The sequence below is a fragment of the Oncorhynchus gorbuscha genome, linkage group LG24, assembly GCF_021184085.1.
Source record: "Oncorhynchus gorbuscha isolate QuinsamMale2020 ecotype Even-year linkage group LG24, OgorEven_v1.0, whole genome shotgun sequence".
In the NCBI taxonomy this organism is placed as follows: domain Eukaryota; kingdom Metazoa; phylum Chordata; class Actinopteri; order Salmoniformes; family Salmonidae; genus Oncorhynchus; species Oncorhynchus gorbuscha.
Genome location: NC_060196.1, coordinates 10,377,441 through 10,405,076, shown reverse-complemented (window position 1 = coordinate 10,405,076; position 27,636 = coordinate 10,377,441). Strand labels below are relative to the sequence as shown.

General features: G+C 41.5%; 1 long non-coding RNA gene and 1 pseudogene across 1 annotated transcript; one reads left to right on the top strand and one right to left on the bottom strand.

Annotated features, from left to right (window-relative positions):
* Positions 1-221: 221 nt before the first annotated feature.
* Positions 222-2,835, bottom strand: LOC124012418. The gene is made up of 3 exons (XR_006834719.1): positions 2,477-2,835; positions 1,136-1,230; positions 222-1,013 (listed from the first exon to the last, which is right to left on the bottom strand). It is a non-coding gene; the product is annotated as an uncharacterized LOC124012418 (long non-coding RNA).
* Positions 2,345-22,901, top strand: LOC124012392 (annotated as a pseudogene).
* The last annotated feature ends 4,735 nt before the right edge of the window (positions 22,902-27,636 follow it).

Below are 27,636 nucleotides of genomic sequence, written 5' to 3'. Positions count from 1 at the left end.
AATTCTGTTTGTTTTGGATGTAGTGGGAAACTGGATGCTGTGAACTGAGGAAAGAATGAGTATGATGAGGCAGAGTAGATGATATGGTGATGGATGGTGTCTGTAAAAATGCTTCACTGATGAAGTGACAACCTTGTCCAGTTGTTTGATGCTAGTCATTTATATTGAGGAAATGAGTGCCTTACTTTGTTTACTTGACATGTAGTATTGAAGCAGTGTAATGCAATGCTGAACCTTTTCCAAAGTATTCAAAATGTATTTTTTCAAAGCGAGAGTACCAGCTTTTCAGAAAAGGTAAAAGAAAAGGTAAAAGTTATTCTACTTGTCACATGTTGTTTGTACAATTAAAGTTCTGTACTTCACTATGTGACTGTATGACCATTTTGTTGAAATTAAATACAACATTGACTGTTCTGACTTGGTTATTTTTGTATCGTTGCAGGGACTGCGTTGTCCTTATCTCAGTGAAACCAAAACATTATACTTCATTTTTGAATCAACACATGTACATTTTTTAAATATAATAAACTCCAATGCCTCCATATTGTACTGTACTTGAATCACAGTGTTAGAGGCTTGACTGGTTAACATTTTATAATGTCATGTTTGTGTGTGTACAGCAAAGAGTTTCTTATATAAAACTTTATGATTTTCTGTTAAATTTGTGTCTGCAGTCCATGAGGACCTGCTGATATCCGGTGTTGCTGGCGGGAGAGACTGGACCTCTGAAGCAGCTGGTCACAAACCCTGGCCCCCGATCAGGACACTGGATCAGGAGCCATCGCTCTTCCTTCGCGAGTTGGAACCAGGACCCGACCGCGAAGGACAGAGACTCCACCACGACACAGAACACAACCAGTGGACGGGTGGACTGAACACCTCAGTCCTGGTGGTCATCAGAGAGACAGAGGCTCCAGTCAGGGATCCAGTCTACAGCCCAGACCCTTCTCTTCACAGTCTCAGTGCAGGGATGGAGCAGGGCCTGGGGCTGATAGAGATAGACCCTCCTGTTCCTATGATAAACACCATAGTATCCATGATGAACAGAGCAGGTCACCCTGGGCTTCAGCCTTCACAGAGAGGTGAAGGCTGGTAACCCTAACCCTTAAACCCCCCCCCCCCCTCAAAAACTAACCTGAGGGTGGTGGCTCCTGCTTCTACTTCCTCTGGTGACATTGGGTCACGACGTGGGAGGCCGAGGATTAGGACGGACGCCGACAAGCCATACACCTGCCCCACGTGTGGGAAGCGTTTTGTTAGGGAAAAGTGTTAGGGAGAGGCTCTTCAAGTGCAAACTGTTACAAGAGCTTCACCTTCCTGATGAACCTTATCAGACATAGGAGTGTCCACAACAGGGCAAAATAGGAGCCGTGTGGCTTGAGATGTGCACAGGGCCTATCTGGGAACCATTCTGTAGCTGACATATCTAATCCAATAAAATCATTTTCTCAGTTTAATTTCTCCAGGTGTCCTTTTCAGGTTCTCTCTCAAAATCACTTTTTTTTAAAAAATAGAAAAACAACATTTGATAAGCCCACCTGAGGTTTGGGGAAAATATTAGATATTTAGATGTTTGGGGTGGAGTTACCCTTTTAATGCAAGTGTGCATCAGCAAGAGACTATCTTTTGGTTGTGATGTTTCTGTAGTGCTCATGCGATTGAAGAGTTTTCTAAACAAATGGCCACTGGATTGATGCAAATAATCAAGCCAGGTTGGTATAGGCTACATTGTTGTTAACATTTAAATGAGAAGGTTTTTGGTTAAGGCTTTCCATCTCTATTAGAAGGTTATCATTAGCATCATTGCTAACGGCTACACAAAGTGTATACCTAGGCACACACACGGGCATTCCTGTTTCAGGAAGTTGCAGGAAAATACAAATCACTGATGCCTTTTTTTCATGTCTTGTGATTAATATGATACATTTTTTTTAAATATTGGTGAATTACGTTTGAAAGTCTGGAATCTGTGATTACGTCCGTTTTTATAGGGCTCTACATATCATGTATAGTGTCTTGGTCAGATACCCCTCATAAACCATTTAACTTTTCATTTAAAACGGGCTTGTCTGAATACCTGTTTTTAGAGCCCGTAAATCTAGGCTAGAACAAGGACAGTGTAATATTTACCTTACGGAGGATGGAAAAAAGTAATTATTCTATTCTTGCTAAATTAGTCTGAGCTTGGAAGATAGTATTCATGAATAGGAGAGTTTATGTATAATGTTATAAGCAGTACCGTAATTAAACTAACAGCGCGAATTCCTATTCCTTTTCCATTTAACCTCAGCATTTTAGCTATGACGCCAACCAATAAGAAGCCTTCTCTTTAGTGCGAAGTTAACGTAACCAGGCTTAGTGAAAGGAAGTGTAGTGACCAAGAACAAGTTCCACGTTAGCGTTTTTGTTATTTAGACGTTTATTGGCACTGTTGAACTCAAAATATGACACATGTAACCGCGCTGCACATACTTACCCCAGGTAGTCTTTAATTCGCGTTGGAGACGGAACTTGGTTGATGATGTTATCTAGCTAGCTGCTAACGTTCGCTAACAACAATGGCTGACTGTATGATTTTTCACACTCAAATTGCCTCCATCATGGAGATGCTAGCGAATACAGCCGTGGCAGAGATCTGTAAACTCGTAGACGACGACTATGCAGTGTTTCGTTTGGAAATAACTCAAAGCCAGAAAGAAAACAGGGGATTGCGGAGGAAACTACAACAATTGGAATTGAAGATGGCACGGGAGCGCGCAGAGAGGACAATACGAGAGCGCGTCCTCGCCAGTCGTCCCAGTAGTGTCAAGATCCTCGACCGATACAGAGGAATGGCAAGAGGTACATTTTGCATTAGGCTGTGGAGTGTCGCCCCTTTCACATCTGCGCATGTGTTAAGATGTGTACCCAGAATTGGGTATTGGTCAGTTTTTGGATAGTAATTGTATAGAAAAAGGCAGAGAGCTCGAACCCTCAACCCCCGCAGAAATCGATAGTGCTAAAAACAAAAACAAGATCAAGTGGCAGAGTAGATATCTGCTCTTTTAAACCAGGGTCTGCCACACAACTCCCTCACAGTATACCTTTCTAGGAGTATGCAGCATTGCTAGTTATTGTTGATGGCCCTCTCATGATAAATACTTACTTTTGGGGATTATGTAGAATACATTTTGGAGTACTTTGAGTTACATTTAACTGGTTTTAATATAGACCGCGTGAAATGACTGAACTTTGCCATGATACACAGACACACACCTTCAATCTCCGTGTTTCTCTCTGCCACCCCCACTGCTCTGTGTGGTTTAATCCGCCCTGTCATGGAAGGTATCCATGAAGGGCATGGGGCTTGATGCTGTGCATTGATGACATGACACCTGGGTCCTGCTGGTTATTATATGGGATGTCTTCCTTAATCTGAACTGTCAGTGTCTGCGGCGTGGGCAATGCGAGGGTGTGGTGTCATGTACAGTGCCAGTCAAAAGTTTGGACAAACCTACTCATTCAAGGGTTTTTACTCTTTTTTTACATTGTAGAATAATAGTGAAGACATCAAACTATGAAATAACACATGGAATCATGTAGTAACCAAAAAATTGTTAAAGTAGCCACCCTTTGCCTTTGACAGCTTTGCACACACTTGGTATTCTCTCAACCAGCTTCACCTGGAATGCTTTTCCAAAAGTCTTGAAAGTGTTCCCATATATGCTGAGCACTTGTTGGCTGCTTTTCCTTCACTCTGCGGTCCAATTAATTCCAAACCATCTCAATTGGGTTGAGATCAGGTGATTGTGGAGGCCAGGTCATCTGATGCAGCACTCCATCACTGTCCTTGGTCAAATAGCCCTTACACAGTCTGGAGGTGTGTTGGGTCATTGTCCTGGTGAAAGACAAATGATAGTCCCACAAAGCATAAACGAGATGGGATGGCATATCGCTGCAGAATGCTGTGGTAGCCATACTGGTTAAGTGTGCCTTGAATTCTAAATAAATCACTGACAGTGTCAACAGCAAAGCACCATCACACTTCCTCCTCCATGCTTCACAGTGGGAACCACACATGCAGAGATAATCCGTTCACCTACTCTGCGTCTCACAAAGACGTGACATTTGGAACCAAAAATCTAAAATTTGGACTCATCAGACCAAAGGACAGATTTCCACCGGTCTAATGTCCATTGCTCGTGTTTCTTGGCCCAAGCAAGTCTCTTCTTCTTATTGATGTCCTTTAGTAGTGATTTGTTTGCAGCAATTCAACCATGAAGGCCTGATTCACGCAGTCTCCTCTGAACAGTTGATGTTGAGATGTGTCTGTTACTTGAACTCTGTGAAGCATTTATTTTGGCTGCAATTTCTGAGGCTGGTAACTCTATGAACTTATCCTCTGCAGCAGAGGTAACTCTGGGTCTTCCCTTCCTGTGGAGGTCCTATGAGAGCCAGATTCATCATAGCGTTTGATGGTTTTTGTGACTGCACTTGAAGAAATTAACTTTTAACAAGGCACACCTGTTAATTGAAATGGATTTCAGGTAACTAACTCATGAAGCTGGTTGAGAGAATGCCAAGAGTGTGCAAAGCGGCCATCAAGGCAAAGGGTGGCTACTTTGAAGAATCTAAAATATATTTAGATTTGTTTAACACTTTTTTTGGTTACAACATGATTCCATATGTGTTATTTCATAGTTTTGATGTCTTCACTATTATTCGACAATGTAGAAATAGTAAACCATCAGCCTTCTGACCTGTAGTCCCACGGAAATTGACTGCCCTAAAAGCATGCTCAAGTGGCCACGCTTATAAATCCAGGGTAGCTGCAGGATGCAACAATACTTCCCCTGATTACTTAGCTATCTTGCACAATATATGTGTTCTTTATTTTACCAGGCAGGCCAGTTAAGAACAACTTCTTGCACAAAGGAACTATCACATTCTATCCAAATTCCCTATGTTCATACTCAACTAAAATAATGTGATGCATGGAACAATAAATAGTATATCAAGAAATGATGAGAAGTGTTACCTTACATCCTTGCCAATTGTAGACAGTGCCAATAGTGTACAATATAACTTAACCATCCCCAATCACACTCTCAGGTGAAGGGCCCCTCACTGGAGGCCACAGGGGCCTTGTGAAGCCAGCGGGACACAACACATGGAGAGATGACCAACCAATCACTGTTGATGAGGGGAGTGGAACCTCAACCCAGCACATTATTGTGATAGAGGTAGTGTAATGGTATTACATCAACATTACAGTACATCAAATGTGGCCAGTTTATTTCAGAAAGGCTCCCTTCAGCTATTAATTTGCTTACATTTACATCCTCATTTATCTGCCATAGTGGAGCTTGTGAGACTTTCCTATGTTATTGTTATCCAATTCAACTCATGTACCGATAATCACCTCCTCTCTTCTTGTTTTAGTCTGCAGATGCAGAGGCTGCAGGTCCTGGGGTCAAGCTGGAGAGGTCTGAAGGAGAGGTGGACCCACAGCACAGCAGAGACATCCAGACTGGAGCCATGGCTGGAGTGGCGCACCCTGTAGTCACTGAGGATCTCGCCACCGCTGCAGCGGCCCAGACCAGGATCGGACGCAGCATCACGGAGGTCAGTGGAACGCTGAACGCCGTCCTCAAGTCAGAGACAGACATGGAGACTTTAACTGTAACACAAAGGCTCTTACACACAGTATCTGATAACAGGTCAGATCGAGAGAGACTGGGGCAGGAAAGGCTGGGCTGTTCTACTGCTCCCGGCTCAGAGTATTTACTTTACCGTATTCCGAGTTTGAGGAAGGTTCCTTCCTATCGGGACTCAGATGACTCGTTACAGACTGGCAATGATCTGTCTTCTTCTTACCCTACAGAGATGGGTTTAGAGAGACAAACTGATCTGTCTAGAGGGGACTGGAACCGGTACAGTAGTAGTGTACACTCTGAAGGTTGCCTAGATAAGCAAGGGGAGGTTATAGATGAGGTGACTGTGAAAGTGGAGGGCGATGCTCCTCTGACATGGAATGTAGACAAGACTCACTTAGGAGAACAACACTCACAAGGCAGATATTTCTTAGATTACCGGGAAAGCTTAGAGACAAATCCAAATGTCGTGACCCACTCCCCTTTACAGGCGGTCAGAAATCGCAACCCAGTGTCCATGTCGATGAGGCATTCCGATTCACACAGCGGTGTCCTTTTTGATCAGGTATTGAACTCAAACGACAGTGCTAGAGCCCAGGTTCAGGTAGGGGGAGCCACATCAGGCAATAGTAAAGAGAAACGGTTCCTCTGCATGTTCTGTAACAAAGGCTTCAGCTGCCCCCAGAAGGCGGAAATCCACAAGAGGGTCCACACAGGGGTGAAATCTTTCAGCTGTACCCAGTGTCATATGCGCTTTGCCCAGTGCGGCAACCTGAAGAGGCACCAGAGGGTCCACACAGGGGAGAAACCCTTCAGCTGCCCCCAGTGTGAGAAGAGGTTCTCCCAAAAGCACCATCTGAAGATGCACCTGAATGTCCACACGGGAGAGAGGCCATTCAGAGAGTAACTACCTTAGGATACACCAGCAGAAAAAACATTCCACTCTGTAACATACAAAGTAACCACTCCACTCTGTAGCTTTTGATGTTTAGATACAATTTAAAGAGAAAAAATAGGAAGAGAGAACATTTTAAAGAGAAAGATGAATTTTCATTGTTGTCAGCATACAAATATCCAGAGATGCATTAGGAATAACGAGAGTAACAGATTTCAGTGTAGAATGTTCCTGCGTAGAATATTGCATCCAGGCATTGTGTGATTTATAAGGCATATAGAAGCCTAAAAAGTCTGTTACATATTGTGTTTTACTCTGTAGGCAATATGATGTTCACAAATGTCTATTTCATTACTTACATTGAACTACTTTATTATTTTAACAAAGAAGTTTTAAACACACCATATGAAAACCACACAGACACATCTCAATCGGCATGATAATGTGATAAACTGGGGAAAAAATGTACACAAAATGGGACTTTTAATTCTAAGACTTTCATTGAGACTCTCTTTAGTATATATTACATCTGATCTTACCCTATTCTGCATACACCCCCAGCACTTTAAACCCAATATGATGGGGTCATTGCTGCCGGCTCACCTTCCAGTCACCACAATCGCTACTCCTTCCTCCTTCAAGGCACTCCGAATCAGAATCACGTTTATTTCGTCAAATACATTTGCATGTACAGGAATTATGGAAGCCCTGAAAACCAAGGTGGAAAAAAAGAAAAAAAAATGATTCTTGGAATTCTCATTTGAATGACTTAGTCTTTTGTTCAAACAACTTAGTGTCTCGTTCTAATGACTTAGTATCATGTTTGAATGACTTAAAGTCACATAAAAGAGATGCTAAGTCATTCAAATGAGATACTAAGTTGTTTCAAGGAGATATGAAGTCGCTTAAATTGTTATGCAGTTTGTCAGACCATGTAATGGTTGCTTCAACCATTCATTCACTGTTTCTATTAATTGATATGATTGACAAGTTATTTGATGGCCTAAAGCATGGCTGCTTTTGAATGGCAGATCATGTATGTGGGCGAGCAAGGAGCAGAGCATAATTGAGCTGATAAAAAAAAAAAAAAAAAATGGTAAGCGCTGTAACTGTACACGACTACACTGTCTATAAGACTGATGTACTCAGGCAACTGATTGATCAGACATTCTATATGAGACTCACTACAAACCCCACATAACCGCTTTTAGCTGTAATGAACAGACTGTCACCAAGGGCATGCACAATGGTGAATAGAACACAGATTATTGGTGCGTAAAAACAACTCCACACCGGTAATCTGCAGTCACTAAAATAGTGTTTGATTATCTAAATCCCCAAAAGGACAGGACGAATCTTCCTTGCGATATCAGACCTGGTTTGGCAGAAGGCGTGAAGATCTCTGTTCAGCTTCAAATGCCCTGATTTATATATATGCCGCTATGTAATGTTACACTTTTGTTTACCAAAGACACAGTTAAACATTTTGTTAAACGTCTTCCCGCTAATAAAAACGACTCCACTCAATATTATTGTCCAAATAATTTGTGTGCAAGTAAGAATTTTTCTTCTCTCATACTAGGTGGTTGACTATACCTTGAAGTATTTGAAATAGCTGAATAGTAAGGTAATAATAGTTTATTATAATAACAATAATAAACTGCCTCGACTGTATGAGGCTATAAAACTGCATGCCACGGGAAGTTGATCCCTGCAATGGGAGGATTTATTTTGCAACCCGTTCAACAAATCCATCCATTAAGCAAGGTTCTCGCATATCATCCATCAAATTAATAGGTATTTGTCATCGGTGCTATTGAAAATCAGATAACTTCCTTATGTTTTAGTAAACCATTAGCCAACACTTCAACGATTAAACAAATTTTCATCATGAAAGTTTACGATCTCTTCATTTTATTTTGGTGACTAAATGTATTTTTTCCCCTGTTATTGTGAACTATAACCTTTTTCATTGAAGGCCTATCACAAACCTTTTTTGTAGGCAATTCTGGTAGGCTAATAAAAGCATGTTCACAGCATAAACCCGCCTATTATCTCGGATGTTCATTCATTTATTGGTGAAGGATACTTTAACTGTTTGTTTAGACTACTATTAAAGCGCTCACATAGGCTACTTCTCTGCCAGAGCCCGTGAAATAACTAGTAATTCCCTTATCATAGATATCATGTTACCTCCTTACACATAGGTTGCGCGTCCAGAAGGCTAGGCAAAGCTTTAAATTACAGTATTAAAGTAAATTTTATTAAATTATATAATTACCCTACTCCTGTCTATACAGAAATACATCAATAAAATAATTAAAAATAGGCAGCTAAAGCATGATTTGGCCACAGAGGATCATTAGCTTCTTTCAAAAATATTAGTTGTAGATGTTTTAAATCTTATTGCCTACAGTCAGGAGGAAAGGCAGCGTGAGCAATTTGGGCAGCTCTCACAGCAAATACTAAGTAGATGATTGTTGAGTTGCGACTGTCGGTGAAAAGTAGAGAGGCCCGGCATATCGCAATATAAAATAAATGCGGGGGAAAAAATGTTTGGAAAGCAAATGCCTATTGCTGTAAAGAGAATGCAATGAAAATACTCTCATCTGTCTTTTAGTCCGGGGTGTAACTTTCACTGTGCATTTGAGGGGGTCTCTAAATAATGCTCATTTAACCATTCTTCTGTTAGTTTAAAATGTAATAGTAAATATGTTTTACAGTAGTAAATATTAAAATAAAAGCTTCCAAATGAAACTAACACCCCCACCTCTTTGTCATGATTTAAACCATTTAAGGTAGCCTAGTGGTTAGAGCGTTGGGCCAAGTAACAGAAAGGTTGCTGGTTTGAATCCCTGAGCCAGACAAGGCTCTGTTGATGTGCCCTTGAGAAAGGCACTTAACCCTAATTGCTCCTGTAAGTCCCAGAGTGTCTGCTAAATGACTAAAATGTAAACATATGTAGCGGCGCTGTCCACTAAATAGTGCTGAATTTTGGCCTTTGCTTTCCCTTCGTACGTCCTCATTTTCGCCATTTGTTTACCATGTGTCCTTGATTGTTTTAAAGTCACCATTGGCCTCATGTTGAAATCCCTGAGCTGTTTCCTTCCTCTGTGGCAACTAAGTTTGGAAGGATGCCTTTATCTTTGTAATGACTTGGTGTATTGATACACCATCCAAAGTGTAATTAATAACTTCAAAATTCCCAAAGGGATATTCAATGTCTGCCTTTTATTTTTATTTTTTACTAATCTACGAATAAGTGACCTTTGTGAGGCATTTGAAAATCTCCTTGGCCTTTGTGGTTGAATCTGTGTTTGAAATTCACTACTCGACTGAGGGACCGTACAGATGTGTGGGGTACATAGATGAGGTAGTCATTCAAAAATCATGTTAAACACTATTAATATAATAATAATAATAATATATGCCATTTAGAGGACGCTTTTATCCAAAGCGACTTACAGTCATGTGTGCATACATTCTACGTATGTGACTTGTTCAGCAAATTTTTACTCCTGAACTTATTTAGGCTTGCCATAACAAAGGGGTTGAATAATTATTGACTAAAGACATTTCAGCTTTTAATTTTTAATTAATTTGTACAATTATTGAAAAACAAAATTCCACTTTGACATTATGGGGTATTGTGTGTAGGCCAGTGACAAAAACATCTACATTTTAATACATTTTAAATTCAGTCTGTAATTCAAAATCTTTTGAACAAAGTTAAGGGAGTGTGAATACTTTCTGAAGGCACTATATAGACACAGAAATGACACAATCCACATACAGTATGTACATACCAGGCAAAAAGAAAATACAGACTACACTATAAACATCAGTCTAAACTTTTACACCTGCATCACCGTGCTTTTACACCTGCATTGTTTGCTGTTTGCGGTTTTAGGCTGGGTTTCTGTACAGCACTTTGAGATATCAGCTGATGTACGAAGGGCTATATAAATACATTTGATTTGATTTAAACTACAGACTACACTATATGCCAGGACACCTCAGTGGGGCTCGACCCCACGTCTGGAGGTTTGTTGGTGTGGGCAAAACATTGTACACAGAGCAAGCCAGAAACTTCATCTGCTGCCCTTTCATGTTCCAGATGTGTTGCCAGGTGAGTGCCCTGTCTCGCACGCTCTCTCGGCCTGTCCAGCTGCCTTGTTTTTTCATGGCTACAGCTCTGACATGCCTGCTTTCTTCCTCAGCCATTGTGACCTCCCTCTGCACCATGCCTCAGCACTCTGCTTTCTTCCAACTTGATGGGGTTCTGCATCCCAGATCCAGCCTGTCTTGGTTTACCGACCAAACAATGTCAGCATGTTGCAGCCGTTCCTCCAGCTCTATGAGCGCTCTGCTGACTGACCACTTGTGACCCGTTCTGACCTCGATCTCTAACCTCCGTTCAGACCTCTCAAATCAAATGTTATTTGTCACATGCTTTGTAAACAATAGGTGTGGACTATGCTTACGTACGGAACCTTACCAACAATCCAGAGGGAAAGAAAATTGAGAAATAATAGAAAAGTTCAAATGCGTAATAATAGATACACAACGAGTAATGATAACTTGTCTATATATACAAGGGGTACCAGTACCGAGTTGATGTGCAGGGATACAAGGTAATTAAGGTAGATATGTACATATAACTAGGTATAAAGTGACAGATAGTAAGCAGTAACAGTAGCGTATGTCAGGTGCAAAAAAAGGTCAATGCAGATAGTCCAAGGTAGCTATTTGGTTAACCATTTAACTAACTATTTAGCAGTCTTATTGCTTGGGGGTAGGAGCTTTGGTTCCAGACTTGGTGCATTGATACCACTTGCTGTGCAGTAGCAGACAGAACAGTCTATGACTTGGGTGGCTGAAATCCTTTAAAAAATGTCTGGCCTTCCTCTGACAGCCTGGTATAGAGGTCCTGGATGACAGGGAGCTCGGCCCCAGTGATGTACTGGGCCGTACGCAATACCCTCTGTAGCGCCTTGCGATCAGATGCCAAGCAATTGCCATACCAAGCTGTGATGCAGCTTGGTATGGCACGCCCCCATTGATGTGAATGGGTGCGTCCTCGGCCCTCCGTTTCCTGTAGTCCACGATCAGCACCTTTGCCTTGCTGACGTTGAGGGGGAGGTTGTTGTCCTTTTTATTTATTTATTTATTTCACCTTTATTTAACCAGGTAGGCTAGTTGAGAACAAGTTCTCATTTGCAACTGCGACCTGGCCAAGATAAAGCACCAGACTGCCAGGTCTCTGAACTCCCTTTATGCTGTCTGATCATTGTCGGTGATCAGTCCTACCACGTCGTGTCATCGGTATTCATTTTGGCCAAAGTTTGTGGACTCTCATGGTGGGTTTCTTTCAGGTTACAGTTGTTGTTGCTAGTCAACTTGACAGTGGACACCCCCATGAGTGTCTTTCAGAACCCCTCCTATAATCCCACCTGTTTCGTTTTGGTTGTGGTCAGTGACTCTTTGTTAGTTCCCCCTTCTGTTTGAGCAAAATTATTTGGTTTACTTGCTGGGGAACGTAACAACCTGTTTAAAGGTCTTACTCGCATCTGTTACGGAGAGCATGATCACAGTCGTCCGGAACGGCTGGTGCTCTTATGCATGGTTCAGTGCTGCTTTCCTCAAAGCAAGCAAAGAAGGCATTTAGCTCATCTGGTAGGTTACCAATTAGTAAGTCGCTCTGGATAAGAGCGTCTGCTAAATGACTTAAATGTAAATGTAGTAGGCTTGTGTCACTCTGCAGTTCACGGCTGGGTTTCCCTTTGTAATTTGTGATAGTTTGCAAGCCCTGCTACATCCGATCAGTGTCAGAGCCAATGTAGTAGGATTTGAAAAAGCCCTTTGCCTTTTTGATGGTTCGACGGGCATAGCAGGATTTCTTATAAGCGTCTTGGTTAGTGTCCCAGAACATATTCCAGTCTGTGCTAGCAAAACAGTCCTGTAGCTTAGTATCCACTGGTACTTCCTGTTTGAGTTTTTGCTTGTAGGCAGGATTCAGGAGGATAGTTAGTCAGATTTGCCAAATGGAGAGGCGAGGGAGAGCTTTGTAAGCGTCTCTGTGTGTGGAGTAAAAGTGATCTAGAGTTTTTTTTGTGTGTGCCTGTACTTGCACTGGTGACATGCTGGTAGAAATGAGGTAAGACAGATTTCAGTTTTCCTGCAGTAAAATCACCGGCCACTAGGAGTGCTGCCTCTGGATGAAAATGTTCTTGTTTTCTTATGGCCTATACAGCTCGTTGATTGCAGCCGTAGTGGTTGCATCTGTTTGTGGTGGTGAATAGACAACTGTCTTGGTAAATAGCAGGATCTACAGCTTATCATAAGGTATTCTAACTCAGGCGGGCAGAACCTTGAGACTTCCTTAATATTAGAAATTGTGCACCAGCTGTGTTAATAAGGAAACACACCACCCCCCTTGAGCTGCCGTTCTGTCCTGCCGATGCATAGACAAACCAGCTAGATGTATATTATCCATTTCCTTATTCAGCCAAGTTTACGAGAAACATAGGATATTACAGTTCTTCATGTCCCGTTGATAGTGATTGTACATTCACCAATAGAACAGAGGGTAGAGGCAGTTTATTTATTCGCTACCGTAGTTTCATCAGGGTGCCTGCACGTTGGCCTCTATATTGCGGTCACTTTCTCTTCCCAGTGTTGGGGATTAGAGCCTGGTCCAGGGTGAATAAATCAAAGAATCTGATGGCGAAAACATTATGTAAAACATAATTTTTTTTATCAGTGCAAAAAATCACACCAAATAGCAGAATTGGTCAGGAGCCCGTAAAACATCCGCTATACATTCCACCACTTTCTTTCTTTCATCCAAGCTGTCCCACAGCATCATAGCCCGACGTGCTTTTGTTGCCTTGTACTCCTCTACCACAGATGTAATTGGCAGCCACAGCTTGCTGCCTGTGCTGTACAGTCTGATGGAGCAGAAGATTCTTGGGACCGCCAGCCATCTCCTGAGGAAGTGGTTAATTTTCTTCTTTAGCGCCTCCACTGTTGAAAGAGCTACTTCATAGACAAGAAGTGGCCAGAGGAGTTTAGGAAGTACCCAGTGTTGGGAGCCCTATGCCTTAAACTTGCCTGTTAGGCCGCTCTTCTCCAGAGATGTCATCCACGTGTCTGCTTGAAAGAACAAATCGCACAATATTTGTCATTGAAATTGGCCCTGTACCACTTGCCCAGGTTCTTCACAGGCTTCTCTCTGATGCTAGGAATGGTCTCCTCTCTGATCTTGAATTGTTGCTTTTTCAGGATTCGACTTCTTGACTTTGCAGACTTGGACTTCATTCAGGCCCATTTGATGAGCTCTTCCAGAGCCTCCAAAATCCATCGGCCTTCTGGAACAGACTTCATTTTCAGAGCATCCACGAATGCTCTGATTGGAGCCTGGTGGACGCCGCTTGCCGGTACTGCACCCTGTCTGAGCTTCTCTGCTGATTTAACCAGGAGGTTCATTGCTGCAGAAAACAAAATGATTGAGTGCACCCGGCCACAATACGGACCACAATACCTACCTCCAGCCTTTCCACTTGTGAAGCGCATCTTGAAGTTGTCGAAATAGCGTTGGAGGAGCTTCTGGAATCTTGCAGGTACATGGTCTTGAGTGTGGTTTCCACCAGATTGTGGGGTATGGTTCTGTAGGCATTGGTTAGGTCTAGCCACAGGACAGCCAGGCCTCCTTGGTTACGCTTTGCATCCTTGATCTTTGAGATGAAGCTTGTGTGTTCAAGGCAGCTTTTAGAAGATTTTACCTTCCACATTGAGGAGTGAGATGGTTTGGAATTGCTTGATGTTTGTGGAGTTAACTTCTTTTGGAATGAAACAGCCCTCTGCAACTAGCCAACTTTCTGCAAGAGTTTTTCCTCCATCCCACTTTCAGCAGCCTTGTACAGAATACCATTAGGCCTTGGTGCTGATCTTCTCCTGGCCTTCTTGAAAAAGTAACCTCCTGCCAGCTGGGTTCCAACACCTCGAAGGGGATGGTGGCATCATTGGTTTGAGTTTTTTTTCTCTTCCAGCTCATTTTCATGCCTGGGGTCGCTGTTGACTCCACGAATGTGCTCCTCCACCTCTTCCTTTATTGCTTTGAGCTCTCCTGAACTTTTGTCCCCCAGGGGTTTTGATACTGGAAGGGCAAAGTCTGTCCTCTCCTTCTTCCGCCTCCTTCTGTCCCTGCGATGGTATTCACCTCGGCACAAGATCTTAATACGCTCTCTGATTGTCTCAGATCTCCTTCAGTGCTGGTTTCACTCCCTCCCTTACTTGGTGAAAAGCCTCCTTCAGCCTCAGCAGGTCGCGTCTTAGGGTCGTTATATTCTTCAGACATCGGTTTTCTCTTGGCTTGATGTTCGTCTTGGATTTTCCTCTTTTTTTCCAAAGCTGTCAGCCCCTATGCTCTCGATATTATAGTTGACATTGCTCAGATATCCTTCCCTACATCTCCTGCGAGTGTTACCTCCAGCACTTGGACCACGTCTTGGTCGAACATGTCCCATTCCTTCTTTGCTGACACATTAGGCCATCTTAAGACCGATAGGGCCTTAATGATCATGTGCTCTTATCTCCACCCAGCACAGCCAGAAGAGGACTGGCTACCCCTCAAAGCCTAGTTCCTCTCTAGGTTTCTTCCTAGGCAGTTTTTCCTAGCTACTGTGCTTCTGCATTGATTGGGGTTATAGGCTGGGTATCTGTATAGCACTTTGTGATAACTGCTGATGTAAAAATGGCTTTGTTATTGATTGATTTCACAGGCTGGTGTCTCCTGTATTGTTTTGTACATATTGTCTTGTATGTTGTGTGCCTTCCCTTTCCTGTTGTTCTGTCTCCCCTGGTGCATTAGTGATGTTCTGATTGCCACCCCTTGCCTGATGGATCTTCAAACCCCTCTCGTTTTTGAAAATCTTTACACATCTGTAGACCCGAGAAATTGTTTAGCTGTTCCGTTGTCGGTTGTCCTTCTTGAGTGGTCATAACAGTGGTCTGTCCTGTACATCGGTCATCCTCCCCCGCTCTCGCCCGAGAGTGGTATCTTTCCATAGCGATTGATAGTGGGTACCTTCTTGGGAAGGTTTTGATTAAGCCTTCCAAGAAAGATATTTAATGTTATGGGACTATTTTGTTTCCACTGGTCCTGGGGATCTTAAGGTCAATGACATCACTTTACTACCAGGACATTTTAGCCAAAAACCTGGTTGCCTGAAGCTAACCCCAAGCACATATCAAAATCCACATAGAAATAGTTAATTGACCACAAAATCTACATTTTGCAATGGACTTGAACCTCATTGAAAACCTGTTTTTGAATTGAAGAGGGCAGTCCATAAGCACAGACAAAGGATATCAAGGACCTGGAAAGATTATGCATGGCGGAATGATCTAATATGCCTCCCAATGTGTTCTCCAACTCATAAAACATTTTTGGAAAAAGGCTGTGTCGTTATCCTCGCAGGGGTAGGGTGCTGGAGTATTGAAATCATTTTGAAACTTATCTTTTTTTGAATAAAAAAAATCCTTGTTGGTATAAAATATAATTTTCCCAATTTTGGGAGGATATAATAAGCTCAGTATTCTAATTATTTTGTACAATAGTTTTTGCTCATATTTATTAAGGGTGCCAATAATTTGTGGTGACTGTACATTTGCATGTACAATAATTTTACTTGGTGAAATGGTATGGGACTCAAACGTATTGGGGGTGGGTAAACATTCCATGTTGAAAGTGTGTTTATTATGGTGATGGGTAAAAATCAATACAGTTACATATCGCAATACATAGCACCAAAGTATCGTGATAATATCGTATTGTGACGTCCCTGGCAATTCCCAGCCCTAGTTTATTATCTCTGTGTGTGTGTACGTACTTGAGGGAGTGTGTGTGTAATATTTATTACCTCTCTTCCAGGAGGAGGAGGATCCAGAGGTGCTGCTGGTGAAGGAGGAGGGGTGTGAGGAGGGTCTGGAGAACCCAGAGGGGACCATGGTCATAGAGGACAACCAGACTACACCACCACCTGAACCCACAGAGGAACCAGCTGAGCAGCACAGGACCACATACAGTCTCACCAAGGTGAGCCCACTGTGAACTACTGTCTTAATAATATTAGGTCAGGGTGCGTATACACAAAGCCTCTCAGAGCAGGAGTGCTGATCTAGGATCAGTTTAACCTTTTAGATCATAATAGATAAGATTATATGGAAAGATCCAAGATCAGCACTTCTACTCAGCCTCTTTGTGGATACGGGCCCAGGTCTTGATTAATTTTGTTTTAAGTGTGGGACCATGTCTTTGAATTATCAAACCATTAAAGTGTGTCAAATAATCAAATCAACTAACACACATTTGCATAGTATCACATCAACTAACATGCTTGCATAATACTCATAGCAATCCCTCATTGCCCAATCAAAAGATGCTCCATAGCAGGGTGCTCATATCAGCTTTCAATCCAACATCATCTCACTCTGTATCTCTTACAGTCAGTAGACATGGACGATGGGAAGCCTGATCTGCTGCTGGTCAAAGAGGAGACAATCGAAGACGGACCAGAGAGCATTGATCTGCTGAGTGGACTAAAGATGGGGGAGCAAGGTAAGGGAGAAATACATATAGTCTACATACAGTGCCTTCAGAAAGTATTCATACCCCTTGACTTATTCCACATTGCATGTGTGTTGCAGCCTGAATTCAAAATTGATTCAATATTTTTTTTTTCTCACCAATCTACACACAATACCCCATAATGATAAAGTGAAAACATGTTTTTAGACATTTTAGCAAATTTATTCACACCCCTGAGTCAATACATGTTCGAATCACCTTTGGTATTGATTACAGCTGTGAGTCTTTCTGAGTAAGTCTCAAAGTTTTGCACATCTCAATTGTACAATATTTGCACATTATTATTTTTACAGTTCTTCAAGCTCTGTCAAGTTGGTTGTTGATCATTTCTAGACAGCCATTTTCAAGTCTTGCCATAGATTGTCACGCTCATTTAAGTTAAAACTGTAACTAGGCCACTCAGGAACATTCAATGTCGTCTTGGTAAGCAACTCCAGTGTATATTTGGCCTTGTGTTTTAGGTTATTGTCCTGCTGAAAGGTAAATTTGTCTCCCAGTGTCTGTGGGAAAGCAGATTGAATCGATTTTTCCTCCAGAATTTTGCCTGTGCTTAGCTCTGTTTATTTTCATCTCCCCCCAAAAACTCCATAGTCCTTGCAGATGACAAGCATAGCCATAACTTGATGCAGTGGCAGCCAACACCATGCTTGGAAATATGAAGAGTAGTACTCAGTGATGTGTTCGACTTGCCCCGAACATAACGCTTTGTATTCAGGACATAAAGTTCATTTATTTGTCGCATGTTTTACTGTAGTGCCTTATAGCAAACAGGATGCATGTTTTGGAATATTTTCTGTTCTGTACAGCGTTCCTCCTTTTCGCTCTGTAATTTTGGTTAGTATTGTGAAGTAACTACAATGTTGATCCATCCTCAGTTTTCTCCTATTACAGCCATTAAACTCAAACTGTTTTGAAGTCACATTTGGCCTCATGGTGAAATCCCTGAGTGGTTTCCTCTCCGGCAACTGAGTTTGGAAGGATGCCTGTATCTGGGTGTGACTGGGTGTATTGATAAACCATCCAAAGTGTAATTAATAACTTCACCATGCTCAAAGGGATATTCAATGTCTGCTTTTTAAACATTGTACCCATCTACCAATAGGTGCCCTTTGCGAGGCATTGAAAAACCTCCCTGGTCTTTGTGGTTGAATCTGTGTTTGAAATTCACTGCTTTGCCGAGGGACCTTAAAATGATCTGTATGTGTGGGGTACAGAAATGAGGTAGTCATTCAAAAATCATGTTAAACACAGTTATTGCATACAGAGTGAGTCCATGCAATTGATTATGTGCCTTGTTAAGCACATTTTTATACCTGAACTTATTTAGGCTTGCCATAACAAAGGGGTTGAATACTTATTGACTCATCTTTTCATTTTTAAAATTAATTTGTAAACATTCCTAAAAACATAATTCCACTTTGACATTATGGGGTATCGTGTGCAGGCCAGTTACACAAAATCTAAATTGAATCAATTGTAAATCCAGGCTGTAACACAACAAAATGTGGGAAAAGTCAAGGGGTGTGAATACTTTCTGAAGGCTCTGTGCAAATTACGTGTGGTGAGGTCTGTCCGTATGAAATCTTTTCCATATGGATGACATTCCCCTTGTAGCAGGGCTCCAGACTAACATTTCCCCCTGGTTTTTCAAATGTTTGCACCAGGTCAGAATTTCGTTGCACCCATTTATTTTTGCCGCATCACGCAATATAAAAAATGAGTAGGCCTATCATCTTAGAAAGTCATTCAGTGCTTTATTAAAACGTCTAATAGACTACTTGAGATGGTATTCACCAAATAAGTTAAAATATCTTTTAATGTGCAATCAGTGATTGTCATGCATTTTGGATAGATACTTATGCTATTGTTGTCGCCAGTTGCAGGGTGTTTCCTCCGACACATTAATGCGGCTGGCTTCCGGGTTAAGCGAGCAGTGTGTTCAAGAAGCTGTGTGGCTTGGCAGGGTTGTGTTTCGGAAGACGCATGGCTCTCGACATTCGCCGCCTCCGAGTCCATACCGGAGTTGCAGCGATGGGATAAGACTGTAATTACCAATTGGATGTCATGAAATTGGGGAGAAAAGGTACAACAACAAAAAATGTAAGATAGGGCTCCAGAATTGTCATATTTTTTTCAATAGAGAATAAATAGCAATTTTCTGTGCTTTAATATCATAGACTAATTTATTTGGGGCTAATTCACCACCTGAGTATGTGGAAACCGAACACATTAGCTAGATCACTAACTCTAAACATAATACCCACTCATAGTAGCCATGTATGAATCTAAAAGGATGTTAAAGGTCCCAAAAAACATTGCGGTTGTAGCGACGAGGCCTATGCACTCGCAACGGCTAATGCACATGTCCCTCGCTCTGTATCTCAAAGGCATATCAAATATCTTTGTAAAAGAGTTGCTGTTGACCTCATAATTGAGAGTTGAGAAATACAGAGTAACACTAAACCAAGGAAATTAAGTTCACCAAAGTGTTCAACCCTGGCTCTCGGCTGAACATTGATATTGTCCAGTATACTGTAGTAGATTTGCCCCCTCTACTACGAGTTCCTCTATCTGCCAGGCCCAGTTCATTGCCTTTCAGCTAGAATTGCTCATAGAAACTATCAAAGTCTTGTAGCTGCTGTTCCAGTGCTATCAGAGGTGGAAAATTTGTTCTCAATCAGCTTAGATGGAAAGCCACTGAGGATGGTTAGCTGACTCTATAGCTACATCTTTAATCTTTGTCCTCATGCCTGTGGGGATGCCAAAGTAATTCCGCTACCCAAGAGTGGTAACGCTGCCTTTACTGGTTCTAACAGCAGACATATAAGCTTGTTGCCAGCTCTTAGCAAACTTTTGAAAAAAATGGCAGTTTACAATCGAAGAAAAAAACTAGTTATTTAGTCTCCTCAACATGCTCAACAGCCACACCATTCATTACACGATTCAGTTGAGATCTTACGGAATGTTTGTACCCAATACAATGCTCTTAGTTTTAGAGGTGTTTAGGAACAGTTTATTACTGGCCACCCATTCTAAAACTTTGCATGTTGCTATTCCATTTCTGTTGTTTATTCAATGCCAGATCTATCTGTGAGCTGCCAAATGTCTTAAGAGCTACAGTATCTGGCTTTGGCTGTGAGAAAGATTTCTCATGCTTGTTGAGTGCTATAGGCAAGTTGTTGGAAGTCGCAGTAACCAGCTCTGTCCACATGCTGTCGCTGGCGGAGAACAGCAGGCAGTAGAGTCGGCTGCTAGCTTCGCTGCCAGTCTTTCCGTTGATGCCACTAAGATTGAAAAGATTGTTATTTTCTGTCACTTCCTTTGATGTAGGTCCCTAAGCTCAGGTATTGATCTTCCATCCCTTGTTTCGCAAGAAAATCCAACTTTGAAAACTGTTTCAGATGCAAAGTGTTAGTCATCCTGATCAGCTTACTTTAGCTAGCAGTAAAACTAACATAACCGCCAAAAGGCGGCAGATGACGTGACGTCCACAGGCAGGAGCGAGCTCTGTCTATACTCCTGCCTAACCCATTACTTTTTTCATTCCAATAATTATTTATTATTTGAGTGCAATGAAAATGAATGGGACATATTGACACATGAAAGGCAGCGAAGCTCTCTGCCTGCCTCTTGGCGTCCGTTAGCTGGCAGTATAAGGCAGAAAAACAGACGCGCAAGTCATGTCAATGCCTTGCATTGAGTTTGAAGGGTGGGAAAAAGGGACACAGCGAGGCCGCCTTTCTCCCTGGCCTACTTGGGCATTTTGTACCAGATCACTACACATTTGGGAAGATGACAAGGCACTGCCTACCCTGAATGCACGTCACTATTTCATACAGTAATAGATCTTCAATGGGAATAGTGATGTGCCTGGCTATTTGTTCTTATTTCTCTTCATTCATCAAATTAAATCAAGGCAACTTATGTTTACAAAAAAACACACACGTTATAATGTAGGAACTTGACCAGTTAATTGACAAAAAAATCTCCATATGTAGATTTTTATGACTTTTTTTCTGTCTATTTTCTATCCTCTTCCTGCAGGTGGTTGGCTGGAGGCTAACAGAGGAGACTGGGAAGCCATCTTGGATTCCCAGACCCAGACTGGTGCAGCCAAGGGCCCAGGGGACAACATCACTGAGCAGGCCAGGACCAGAGGTGACATAGTGGAGGTCAGTGGATGGGACAGAGTCCTCAACTCTGGGCTGGGGAACAACATTGTTAACCAGAAACAGAAACAGACAGTCGAACACAAAACATCTGAATTTAGTCTCCATGACAACAGTCTGGCTGAGTCCAGGGCAAGGCGTAGATTTGGTCTGCAGGGGCAGAGGGATGACCGTATGCGGCTAGAGAGAACAGACACCGACTCGGCTAGCGATGCTCCGTCCTGCTCCTATAGTTCTTATTCAGAGAGACTGATGACGCCTCAGGTTAACACCCTAACAGGTGCTGCCTTCAGCCTGCCTTCTGTAGGATCTATCAACTGGAACATGGACCCTGTGACAACACAGACACTTCCTGGCCTTCATCCTCCTCACACTCCTCTAATGTTAAACCAGACCTCAGACAATGCCAGTGCCTCAACACTAAATGGCTACACAAGCCCATTGACACGTGACAGTAGTAGAGACGGAATCAGTAAAGGTGGCATCGCCAAAGAGAAGCGCTTCATGTGTTCGTTCTGTGGGAAAGCCTTCAGTTTCCCCAATCAGGTGAAGATCCACCAGAGGATGCACACGGGGGGAGAAACCTTTCAGCTGCCACTTGTGCCGGGACAGCTTCTCCCATTTGTCTAGCCTGAAGAGGCACCAGAGAGTCCACACAGGGGAGAAACCATACCCGTGCCCGCAGTGTCAGAAACGGTTCTCCCACCAGCACCGCTTGAAGATACACCTGAAGATCCACGCGGGAGAGGGGCCATTTGCTTGTACACACTGCGGGAAGAGGTTCTCAGAGAGGAGCTACCTCAGGATACACCAGCAGAAAATGCACACGGCCCATGTATAGAGTATTAACATGTAATGTAGTACTAGCTAGTTTGTTTGTAGTTAATTATTTTGGTTGTGGATTTATAAGGAACTGGGTGAGGTGAACTGAGTAAGAATGAGTATGATGATATGACAACCTTGTCCCTTTAGGTTGGTATTGGTATTTTATAGTGAAATAATGATAGTGCCTTAATTCATGTTTACTTGTCATAAATATGTGTGATGTGATGTTGAACCTTTTCCAATGTCTTCTAAAATGTATTTGATCAAAGCGAGTCTACCAGATTTAAGGAAAAGGTAATGAAGTTATTCTACTTGTCACGTATCGTTTTGCATAAAATAAGTACTGTACTTTATGTTTGAGTATATGGCCCATGTTGAAATGAAATACAAAACTGACTCTGTTGGTGACTGACATTTTGAATCAATGCGGGGGACTGAGTGCCCCTTATCTCAGTCGAACCTAAACATTATACTTAATTCTTATATCAACACATGGACATTTTTTATAATTCACTCCAATGGCTCCATATTATTAGGTACACTATATATTCGGAAAGTATTCAAACACTTTCCCTTTTGTGATGTTAGTCTTATTTTTATCTCTTCAATCTATACACTACCCCATAATGACAAAGCAAAAACAGGTTTTTAGAAATGTTTGCTAATTTATTAAAAATAAAGAACAGATACTTTATTTACATAAGTACTCAGACCCTTTGCTATGAGATTCGAAATTGAGCTCAGCTGCATCCTGTTTCCATTGATCGTCCTTGAGATGTTTCTACAACTTGATTGGAGTCCACCTATGGTAAATTCAATTGATTAGACATGATTTAGAAAGGCACACACCTGTCTATATAAGGTCCCACAGTTGACAGTGCATGTCAGAGCAAAAACCATGCCATGAGGTCAAAGGAATTGTCCGTAGAGCTCAGACAGGATTGTGTCGAGGCACAGATCTGGGGAAGGGTACCAAAACATTTTCTAAAATGGAAGGAGTTTGGAACCATCAAGCCTCTTCCTAGAGCTGGCCGCCCGGCCAAACTGAGCAATCCGGGGAGAAGGGCCTTTGTCAGGGAGGTGACCAAGAACTCGATGGTCACTCTGACCGAGCTCCAGAGTTCCTCTGATCTCTTTTAGTCCTCATTTGGACTAATCTTCCAAGAGTCCTTACACATTAAAATCCCATTTAGAATACGAACATTTTTTCACATTTAAACACTGTTACAAACCGACATAATACACTAACATATTTACCCGATAAATACTCAGTCTAAAATATATTGATTCTTCCTCTACTTTAGTCCAATGCAACATTTCTATTATATTTAAATGGTTTTAAAGTATTGTTTAATTGTATATATTGAGAGGTTTCTGGTTTGCTCAGTTAAATTTTCAATTTCTTTATTGCTCTAAATTGAAATGTTCTTCTGCCTATTTCTCTTTTCTGTCTGGATAACACATAGAGGGTGGACAATCTATTCCTAGTATTTACTGAATGTCTGTCTCTTACAAACTGAATACCGTTGTGAATAGAGTTTTTGCACGGTTTAAATAGTGTATATTATTAAATAAATTATGCACATTTATTTTTATTATCTTGTTGATTGATTGACCAACCAAGAGCATTGCTCATGACTACAATAGAACCATAACCCCACCTGAAAACAATCCTTGCTGCTTTGTTCTATGCAATCTGCAGCCTCTTAATTTCATTTTGATGCATTTCCCCAGACCACAGAACAGTAGTTCACCTGACTCTCAATTAATGCTTGTTATTTGCTTAAGAATCTTTCCTGGTAAATATTTAGCTATCCTTCTGATCATGCATGCTGTTTAGATTTTTTTTTTTACATAGATGAGTTGAGGCGACCATGATAAGCAGTTGTCTAGCTGCACTCCCAGTAGTTTGGTTTCTGCCACTTCTTCAATTTGTACTCCCCCCATACTTAATTGTATCCCATGCTGTGTTGGCCTTTTCTTAGTGGAACAGACCAACATAACTTGGATAACTTGGTGTTTAAAACAAGTTTGTTCCGGCAAACCCACTCTCTGATATTCTCCAAATCTCCTTGTAAAGCTTGCTGTACCTGTTGAACCGATTGTCTTGCTGTATAAATTGTAGTATCATCTGCAAATATCGTAGCTTGCATTACAGATAAGGCATAAGGAAGGTTGTTGGTATATATTAAATAAAGAAGTGGCCCAAGGCAACTGCCCTGCGGTATTCCACAGTTTAAAGCATGAGGGGAAGAAAATGAACAATTGATATAGATGGACTGTTTCCTGTCAGATATGACTACCCAATTCAATGCTACCTTCTTAAAACCATAATGCATTAATTTGGTCAATTATTTAATGATCCGCTAAATCAAATGCTGCACTAAAATCTAAAAATAGTACACCCACAAACCTGCCATTATCTACAGCGTTGAGCCACTGGTCAGTCATGTCAACCAATGCAGTGGTAGTGGAATGGTTTTTGTGATAAGCATGCTGATTGGCTGTAATCAGATCATTCTTTTTTTTTATGTACTCCCATATTTGTCTACTCACAATACCCTCCAATATCTCACTGAGTATAGGGAGTAGACTAATTGGTCCTAATGGCAGGAGTAATGGGTTCTTTGCTGTCTTTCGGAATAGGACAGTTGCGCATGCTTCTATACATTTGCAAACATCCCCTTTTCCAGTGACCAATTAAATATATATTTCAGTGGAGCTGCAATCTGGGGAGCAGCATAGCGAAGTAAAAACAATTGTCCATAAGATCATAACCTGTTGATTTACCATCGGGTAATGACTTCAATAGGTTTAACACCTCCTCTACTGACACCATTTGTAGACTAAAAGAGCAGGTCTTGTTGCTCATAATATGATCATCAATCCATTGGACAATAGCTTGTTTGGAAGAATGTATGTCCACATTATTGCTCAGTAAATTCATTTTCTTTGTAAACAAATCTGCAAAATGATTGGCAACATCAGCTGGTTTTGTTATTCCATACCTTTTTAGAACCATTTTTACAATCAATAAAAGCATTTTTGTAAAATAACGTTTTTTTCTTACTATTCAATTTAACTGCATAATTACGTAATGTTCTATAATTCTGTTAATCAATGTCTAGTTCTGATTTGGCTGCTAAGACCTTATTTCTTTGAGAAAAAGCCTCACCCAGTTCATCATTCCATTGAGATGGACATGCCCCAACTGAACTCTTTCTTACTGGGGCATGATGGTCCATTACCTCAGTGAGCAAATCAATAAAACATTCTGTAGGGTGATTTAAATAATCCTCTAGATAAATCAGAACCCAGGGTACAGCAGCCAAATCATTTTGAAATAGCCCACGAGGAAATGTTTGAAAATTTATATTGGACCACAATCCTAGGGGGTTTCTTTGGAACCTTGGTGTTCATGGTTATGGTCACAATATTATGGTCTGTCCAGCCCACTGGCATTGATCTGGCTTTTAAGCATTGCAATGGTATATTACAGAAGATCAGATTAATGCATGTGTCTGAACGATGACCCAACTTAGTTGATGATCTAGTAGTATCATTAACCATTTGTTACATACCACAGTTCTAGGCATATCTCATCAATTTAGTTCTATTAGAATTATTATGATCCTTCCAATTTATATTAAAATCACCCAAGATAAATACATCTCTGTTGCTATTTGTGGCCTGGTCAAACCCAGTGCATAAGTCATCCAGATAGGATACCTTAGAGCTAGGAGGTCTATATACACATCCTTCCAATATGGCTGCCTGGTGAGGCACATGTACTTGAGCCCATAGTGCCTCTACTTGACATACATTAAGGTCATCCCTCCTCTTAAAAGGTATATGATTCTGAATGTACAGTGCTACACCTCCACCATTCCCATTCCTGTCTCTTCTCAGTAGACTATATCAATGAATGTTAATTTGCCCATCATTTACAGATGCATCTAAATGTGTTTCGATCTGAGACAAAATAGGACTATTATTTATGTTGACCAAGTTACAAACCTCATGTATTTTGTTAGGAAGGCTACATTAACCTGAGTTACAGTGCCTTGCGAAAGTATTCGCCCCCCTTGAACTTTGCGACCTTTTGCCACATTTCAGGCTCCAAACAAAGATATAAAACTGTATTTTTTTGTGAAGAATCAACAACATGTGGGACACAATCATGAAGTGGAACGACATTTATTGGATATTTCAAACTTTTTTAACAAATCAAAAACTGAAAAATTGGGCGTGCAAAATTATTCAGCCCCCTTAAGTTAATACTTTGTAGTGCCAACTTTTGCTGCGATTACAGCTGTAAGTCGCTTGGGGTATGTCTCTATCAGTTTTGCACATCGAGAGACTGAAATTTTTTCCCATTCCTCCTTGCAAAACAGCTCGAGCTCAGTGAGGTTGGATGGAGAGCATTTGTGAACAGCAGTTTTCAGTTCTTTCCACAGATTCTCGATTGGATTCAGGTCTGGACGTTGACTTGGCCATTCTAACACCTGGATATGTTTATTTTTTAACCATTCCATTGTAGATTTTGCTTTATGTTTTGGATCATTGTCTTGTTGGAAGACAAATCTCCGTCCCAGTCTCAGGTCTTTTGCAGACTCCATCAGGTTCTTCCAGAATGGTCCTGTATTTTGCTCCATCAATCTTCCCATCAATTTTAACCATCTTCCCTGTCCCTGCTGAAGAAAAGCAGGCCCAAACCATGATGCTGCCACCACCATGTTTGACAGTGGGGATGGTGTGTTCAGGGTGATGAGCTGTGTTGCTTTTACGCCAAACATAACGTTTTGCATTGTTGCCAAAAAGTTCAATTTTGGTTTCATCTGACCAGAGCACCTTCTTCCACATGTTTGGTGTGTCACCCAGGTGGTTTGTGGCAAACTTTAAACGACACTTTTTATGGATATCTTTAAGAAATGGCTTTCTTCTTGCCACTCTTCCATAAAGGCCAGATTTGTGCAATATACTACTGATTGTTGTCCTATGGACAGTGTCCCACCTCAGCTGTAGATCTCTGCAGTTCATCCAGAGTGATCATGGGCCTCTTGGCTGCATCTCTGATCAGTCTTCTCCTTGTATGAGCTGAAAGTTTAGAGGGACGGCCAGGTCTTGGTAGATTTGCAGTGGTCTGATACTCCTTTCATTTCAATATTATCGCTTGCACAGTGCTCCTTGGGATGTTTAGAGCTTGGGAAATCTTTTTGTATCCAAATCCGGCTTTAAACTTCTTCACAACAGTATCTCGGACCTGCCTGGTGTGTTCCTTGTTCTTCATGCGCTTTTAACAGAACTCTGAGACTCACAGTGCAGGTGCATTTATACGGAGACTTGATTACACACAGGTGGATTGTATTTATCATCATTAGTCATTTAGGTCAACATTGGATCATTCAGAGATCCTCACTGAACTTCTGGAGAGAGTTTGCTGCACTGAAGGTAAAGGGGCTG